This window comes from Hetaerina americana, unplaced genomic scaffold (assembly GCF_022747635.1).
Source record: "Hetaerina americana unplaced genomic scaffold, ioHetAmer1.1.p SCAF_6, whole genome shotgun sequence".
NCBI lineage: Eukaryota > Metazoa > Arthropoda > Insecta > Odonata > Calopterygidae > Hetaerina > Hetaerina americana.
In genome coordinates, this window is record NW_027287205.1 from 26,865,692 (window position 1) to 26,872,015 (window position 6,324).

At 42.2% G+C, this 6,324-nt stretch overlaps 1 protein-coding gene across 1 annotated transcript in view; it reads right to left on the reverse strand.

Moving 5' to 3' along the window:
• The window catches only part of LOC139695172 (uncharacterized), a 593,181-nt gene extending 588,959 nt beyond the window's left edge, over window positions 1–4,222 (reverse strand). Inside the window, exon 1 of the mRNA XM_071593839.1 lies at window positions 3,902–4,222. The gene's annotated coding sequence lies outside the window, so the exon portion shown is untranslated. The remainder of the gene's footprint in view (window positions 1–3,901) is intronic.
• Window positions 4,223–6,324: the final 2,102 nt, after the last annotated feature.

Sequence of the window (6,324 nt, forward strand, 5' to 3'; positions counted from 1 at the left end):
ATTTATCGAATTTGACATATAATAGGGTAGGAAACGCGACGATAGAAGTGCCCAGTCAACTGCATTATAAAGCTACGTAGTTTCAGTATACCCCATATCTTTTGAAGTGACAATTTTGAATAAAAATTCGGATCGCAGTAAAATTGCCCACTTTTAAATCGACGGAAGTGAGTGGAATACTTTGAGCTTCTTGAAGAAGCTGCATTTATTCCCCCGGTACGCTTCCCATTGTTAGTCCACACCTGTGATCTAGCCTCGCATCTCATTATTGATTTCTAACAAGTTTCAGTTCAGTTTCCAGATGATATAAGAGGAACGAAATAAAAACCTAGACCGCATTCAACCGAGTACGAAAAACTTCGATAATACTTCTTAGCAAATATGGTTTTCGGAAATTCAAATTCACAAACTGCGATTTTTTTGCTACATAAAACTTAGCCAAACAGAACCCTGAGGAATTATAAATCATTCGCCAACTTTCATGGCACACGTTTACGTGAGGACAAGTATGAAGTGAAGCATTTCCTGTCCGAGTGATTCATTATCGACAAGACGACTTATCGTACTTCCAATGGTGGAAAAATTAATTTTCTCACCCAAGCTCATTTCTTAATTTTCATAAAAGATTTCCCTCCTCGTCCGTCAGCACAGCGACGCCTCGATGCCCCAGAATACACAATACTTAAAACTTTGGAAGTCGAAAGACTCCACTTTGAACTCCGGCTGGGTCGTAACTCAACCTCGTTCTGTTCAAAGAAAATTTTCTCAGACGCCCCTCGGCGATCCCTAGGGTGTCTCTATTTCGGACCATTGGGAGGACCACACTATCCCTCACAACCTCGGCACGGTGCCAAAATCGGGATGGGAAGGTAAAAATAAAATAAAATTGGACCTTATGGAAAAAAGTTCAGATAAATCACATCCCCCGTCAAGTGGACGGTACCTTGTTTTTTCCGGGCTTAAAACCACATGAAAACGCTCGGCGAAAAAGGACCCTTACCGATACATTCCATTGCTTTGAGGTTCACTCGGATATAAAACGTCAGAAAATCAGTGAATGAGATTTTCCTTACACGCACCTTCAAATGAATAGATGACGAATATGGCGCACACATATTTTCGATTATCCTGCCATCGGAAACCAAATCCACCACGCGAGGATGTTGGTTTTGAATTAAAGATTATGTTAAGGAAAGGATGAAACGCGAGTCTTTCATTGCTTCAACCCCATTCGGGCCGGGCATTAAATAATATCCTCCGCGGTTCTTTTGGTGAGTCCCCTAAGTCAAAAAACCGCATATGAATTTTTGACGCAGGCGGGTGGGGGGGAACTCCTAAGAGACTCGCGGAGCTGAGAGGCGACTATTAATGCGGGCCCAAAAGGCATTCATTCATAGCCATGTGTTTCATTCAGAAACGGTCGCCGGGAGGAAATGACATGCCCTTGGACCAAAAGTCCTGTTGACTCATCTCGCCCGTGGGACGTACCCCATACACTTAATACCGAAATAGAATCCTTTCCATGCGCGGAGGGCGTCTCAAAAAGGGGAAACGGAGTTGTCACATGAGATGTGTTGGATTGCGCTGGGTATTATACTCTTCCCTCCCGCTCCCTACAAAAACCACCTCGGAACGGGGTTTTTTTTTCACCGCTTACAATCCGAATGACAACTGCTGAGAGAACGCTCGCACGGGATCCACTTACGGCCGAGTCTGACGATGAAACGATGCACGTCTCCGTGTTGCAAGCGAAGGGGAACATTCAATCCTCGGGTGTCAAATTTGAAGGTTAAGAGGTAGCATTGAAGGAGCGTATGGAGTATAATCCACAATGGGGGGAGGGACTACTAGGGTCAAAATTACTCTTTTTTTTGGGCCCGCGAATTGATGGCAAAGGCCAAGCACGCGTGAAGCCACGTATTAATGTGATGGGACGAAAGTAGAATGTAAATACGACGTGGGATATAGGCAAATATTAAGAGGGAGTGAGTTAAATTGAATAAAAAAATGAGTGAATGTGGAAGCCGAAACTAGATGAAAATTCGCTATGAGCATATAATACAGAACTTACTTGCGTTCCCGGAGAATAAATAGTTTATTAACTGTTTATTCGTATCAATAGGAAATAAATTTTATCCTCCGTAGAAAGGCAAATGATTTGTTCTACTTTTCCCTATTCAACTTGAAATGAGATTTAACGTAAAGCGTTTTCACCTTGTCCGATTTTTCCAACACTGGAAGAGAGAGCCGTAAAAAATAGGTTAGTATATCCGTACATGGCACAATAAACTGGAGTAAATTAATTTTACTGCAATATTTCCCTTGTGGTGAAGTAATTACTTTTGGATGAATTGAATTGGGAGCTGTCCCGTGAATCAGGTGAAAATGTAATGTTATAAAATGTCGCATGGAAGAAGAATAGATAAATAGGATAGTGTTGTCTTACGGAGCGGAAAACGCAGTCCGTGTTAACGATTATACCCCAGTCGCCGTGCATTTCGGAGGGTTACACACTACAGTCATAACATAATTTCGTCTATATTTTGAGTGAAATCCACATTAAATAAAACAAATCTCGGATTTAAAACCATGGTCAATCTAACATGTGACACATATTGTCTCCAAAAAATGGTCATACTTTTACAGCACATTGTATGGAATAATCCTGAAATGTCGCGGTAGAGATAAAATTATATGTTTTTGGTAAAATAAAAGCGCCGATTCATTCTTTCAAACAGCCTCTCACCAAAAGCTGAGGCAAACAGTGGCATATTTACGAAATAGGTTTGCAAACCCCTAACAAGAGGCTACTCCACTTCATACTTTGATAATTCAAATCTTATGGATAAATTTGACAACTACTTAAGTGTTTAGGAGAATATCATTCATAATTACTGATGATCACCAGAGTCAAGCTGTTTGCATTCCACAAATAACTACTAATAATCGCCATTGTTAAGAAACAATTGAAAACTTTCGTAATCACAATCATTGCATTCCCATGAGTTTCATACTCTCAATGCCAAAGTTGAAAGAAACGAAATCATGTCATCAGGACTCCGGCCTCTAATCTGAAGCCTAATAATACCTCAGAGTATCTAACTCTGTAAAAATAGAATAATTACATTATAATGATTGAAAAAGTTCTATGGCTGAACACTAAGAACAAAGGGAAACTCTTTACCCACCTCTTCATTCCCCATTGAACAGAACGGAGAGATCAACATAGTTAAATTGAGAAGCAATAGCGAACAAGTGAGGCGACTGATAATGGACGTTATTTACGCCGCTAGTTGGGTAATTCGGTATAGGTAGAATTTTCAAATAATGAAGAAAGTGTGGAGACAAAACTTGTCGTTGGCATTAGAAAGGCGCCATGAAGTCCATAATTCAACGCCCTATCCGACGGACGACGCACTTCACTTGAAGTGCTCTAATACCATTGTCAAATTTTGCGATGGGACGCAATTGAACCAGCCAACGAGCTAACCTCTATTGGCAATTATTTTTACACTTTGATATATATGACCCCGACGCATGTATCCAAGATTTATTATGATTGCAAGACATGGAGCTACTCTAAAAATATACTACCCCCATATAAATAAGAGTAATAGAGATACTCAAAAAGATATAATACACTCTCAAAAAATCTTTAAAATGGAAGAGTTTATGAGTAGCCCGTTATTGCCCACGGGTCACATTCACAACCGGGAAAAGCGTATGATACAGCTTTTTTTTTAGCGAAAGGAGTTTAATGTTGTATCCCTCCGGGTGGTCGGAGCACTTAAAAAAAATAAATGAAAACTAAAACCTTGAGAGGGACAGGAGTTTCAACCAACCCCGCAGAACCTCCGGGGATGAGGGAGGACTAGGGGCTCCGACATTCGTCCCAACTCACCTCCGTCCCAAAACCGCACAGGGTAACCCCCCCTTGTCCTCTCCTCGCCGTCGATGCTCCTTCGTTTTCACCCTTTATCCTCTCGGCAAGCGGGTGCGTGTTCACGGCGGGAGGAACGGGGAAGAAGCGGCAGCGTGTCACCACCGCGGGACAGGCGGCGGCAGTGCGAGAGGAGACGACGCGCGGGACTTGGCCACGAAGCGGGGGGGAGCCTCGCCTAAGCGGGCGGCCGCTTCGGCCTCGGCGGCTGCGGGGGGATAACGCCCGCCGCGGTCGCAGTAGTCGAGTCGGGAGAAAGGAGGATCGGGGATCGATGGGACGTTCGCACCCGAGGAGCGAAGAACGAGGACTGAGTGATGCGGGCGCACCGGGAAAAGGGCCCGGAGGTTGGCGGAGGACTCCCGTGTCGGAGGGGTTGCAGGGGGAGGGGGATGGAGGGGGTTTGAAGCTGAGGAGGGGGAGGGAGAGCACTTCGCGGGGAGGAAACGGAGGGAAGCGGACCTGAGTGGGACAGGAGGGAGGTGTCTAGTGAAATATTCCATTTGCAGCATCGACCCTCGACCTAGGAAAAAAATGTATCGAGGTGTTGACGTACCGCATGGCACTACCTATTGGGAATGTTGAAAATATCGAAGATAAATGCGCATTTATATTTATTTTGGTAATCTACCGTTAGAAGTAGCTTTTCAAAGGACACAGACTTGGCATCGCTATAATCATGTGTATAAGCTTCGCCCAACAATAAACGTAGACAACGTGACACCTTACAATACAAAAAAACCCTTCAAGCACGCATTCCTCCTGCTTCTCTTCATCGTGTCCAGCATGTTGATATTATTTTCCACCCCCTCCGTCTTCTACCCTTCTATTACAGTGTTCACCATTTCATTACCGATGAAAACGCTCCCATATAAATAAACATTCATTTAATATAAAATTAATAAAAAACATCCTCTTTTCTTGTCTCCATAAATATTCTCCTAATCTTATTTACGCTCCCACCTTGCCTAGTACTTCGTTTGTTTACCTTGCCGTCCACTATATCTACCTTTCTCCTCCATTCCCACGTCACAAAAACCTCCAAGACGATCATCTTGCTTTAACGACCAAGTTTTCGAGCCGTACAAAAATATGCTACAAATTCAAGTCTTCAGAATTCTTCCCGAACGACTTTGATCAACGTTCCCACCATTAATTCTGCCGTTGTAAAAATTATTTGCTTAACGCATTTGCTCTTCTGATATTCCAGCTACTTTGACAACTTTCTTCCAAGACAACACGAATATACTTACATGCTGTTCCTCCTAGTCTAGTCTATGGCCTTAAATTTTAACGTTTAACTTAGCTTTAACTCTTTCTCGAAAATCTCATATTCTTTATTGTATTTGCAATGATACTCAATGCGCCCTGCAATGCTGTAATGACCGTAACCCCTTAGCTTATTGACTTGCTAAGGTTTGATTGCCAGAAAACCTGATTCCGTGATTAGCCGACAGGCTTTCATTTCTATCACCAGTTCTTCCCGTACCTATTTCATTCATTCTTCTATCGGTCATCACAGGTTTCTGGTACGGCAACGCTAAGGATGATATTTGCGACATGAGAAAGCTTATCCGTAGCAGAAGGTTGTATTAACGCCCCATGAGTGATTTATACCTTCACGTCTTTATTTCTCTGGTTAAGTTAGAAAAAGCCTGGTCTTTAGTTAATTCAGATAACGCAATCCCTTTCACTTATTTCTTCTCCAGTGAAGTATTATTTCAAACTTCTTTTATAATAATTCATTGTTTTATCCATGCATCGCGCGACTTCAAATATTCTGCTCTCCAGGGTCTCTTCAAACACATCCACTCTTTGAATTTCTTAGTCTGCCTCTGAAAACCTTTTTACTTGTGCTATTTATTTTTATTTTATTACATATTACATACCCTGCAAGCCACCGCTAGGGTGTGTGGCCAGGGGTGAATACACATCAGAATAATTTTACCCGAGCATGACCCTACCGCGGTCGAACAAAGTTATTATGATCCCCTATCGTTCGAAGCAATTGAAGAAATTCCACGTATTGCATAACATTCATCATTTCCCCCCAAGCGTCAAATATGCCCTCCGTATGACGGCAATATGAGATATTTTACGAAATATACTGCCAAATATTATTTTAATTTTTTTAATTTTATTTATATATTCCCTGCAAGCCAACGTCGGGATATGTGGCAGGGGGTGAATACAGATCAGATTACTTTTACCCGAACATGACCCTACTGCGGTCGAACAATGTTATTATGATCACCTATCGTTCGTGGAAAAAAATACATCTTAATTCTATCCGTTCTACACATTATCTCTCTAATTTTAATTGTATGATCTCCTCTACTGTAGCACGATGGGGATAATAATACATTCTCAACATCACTGCCAAA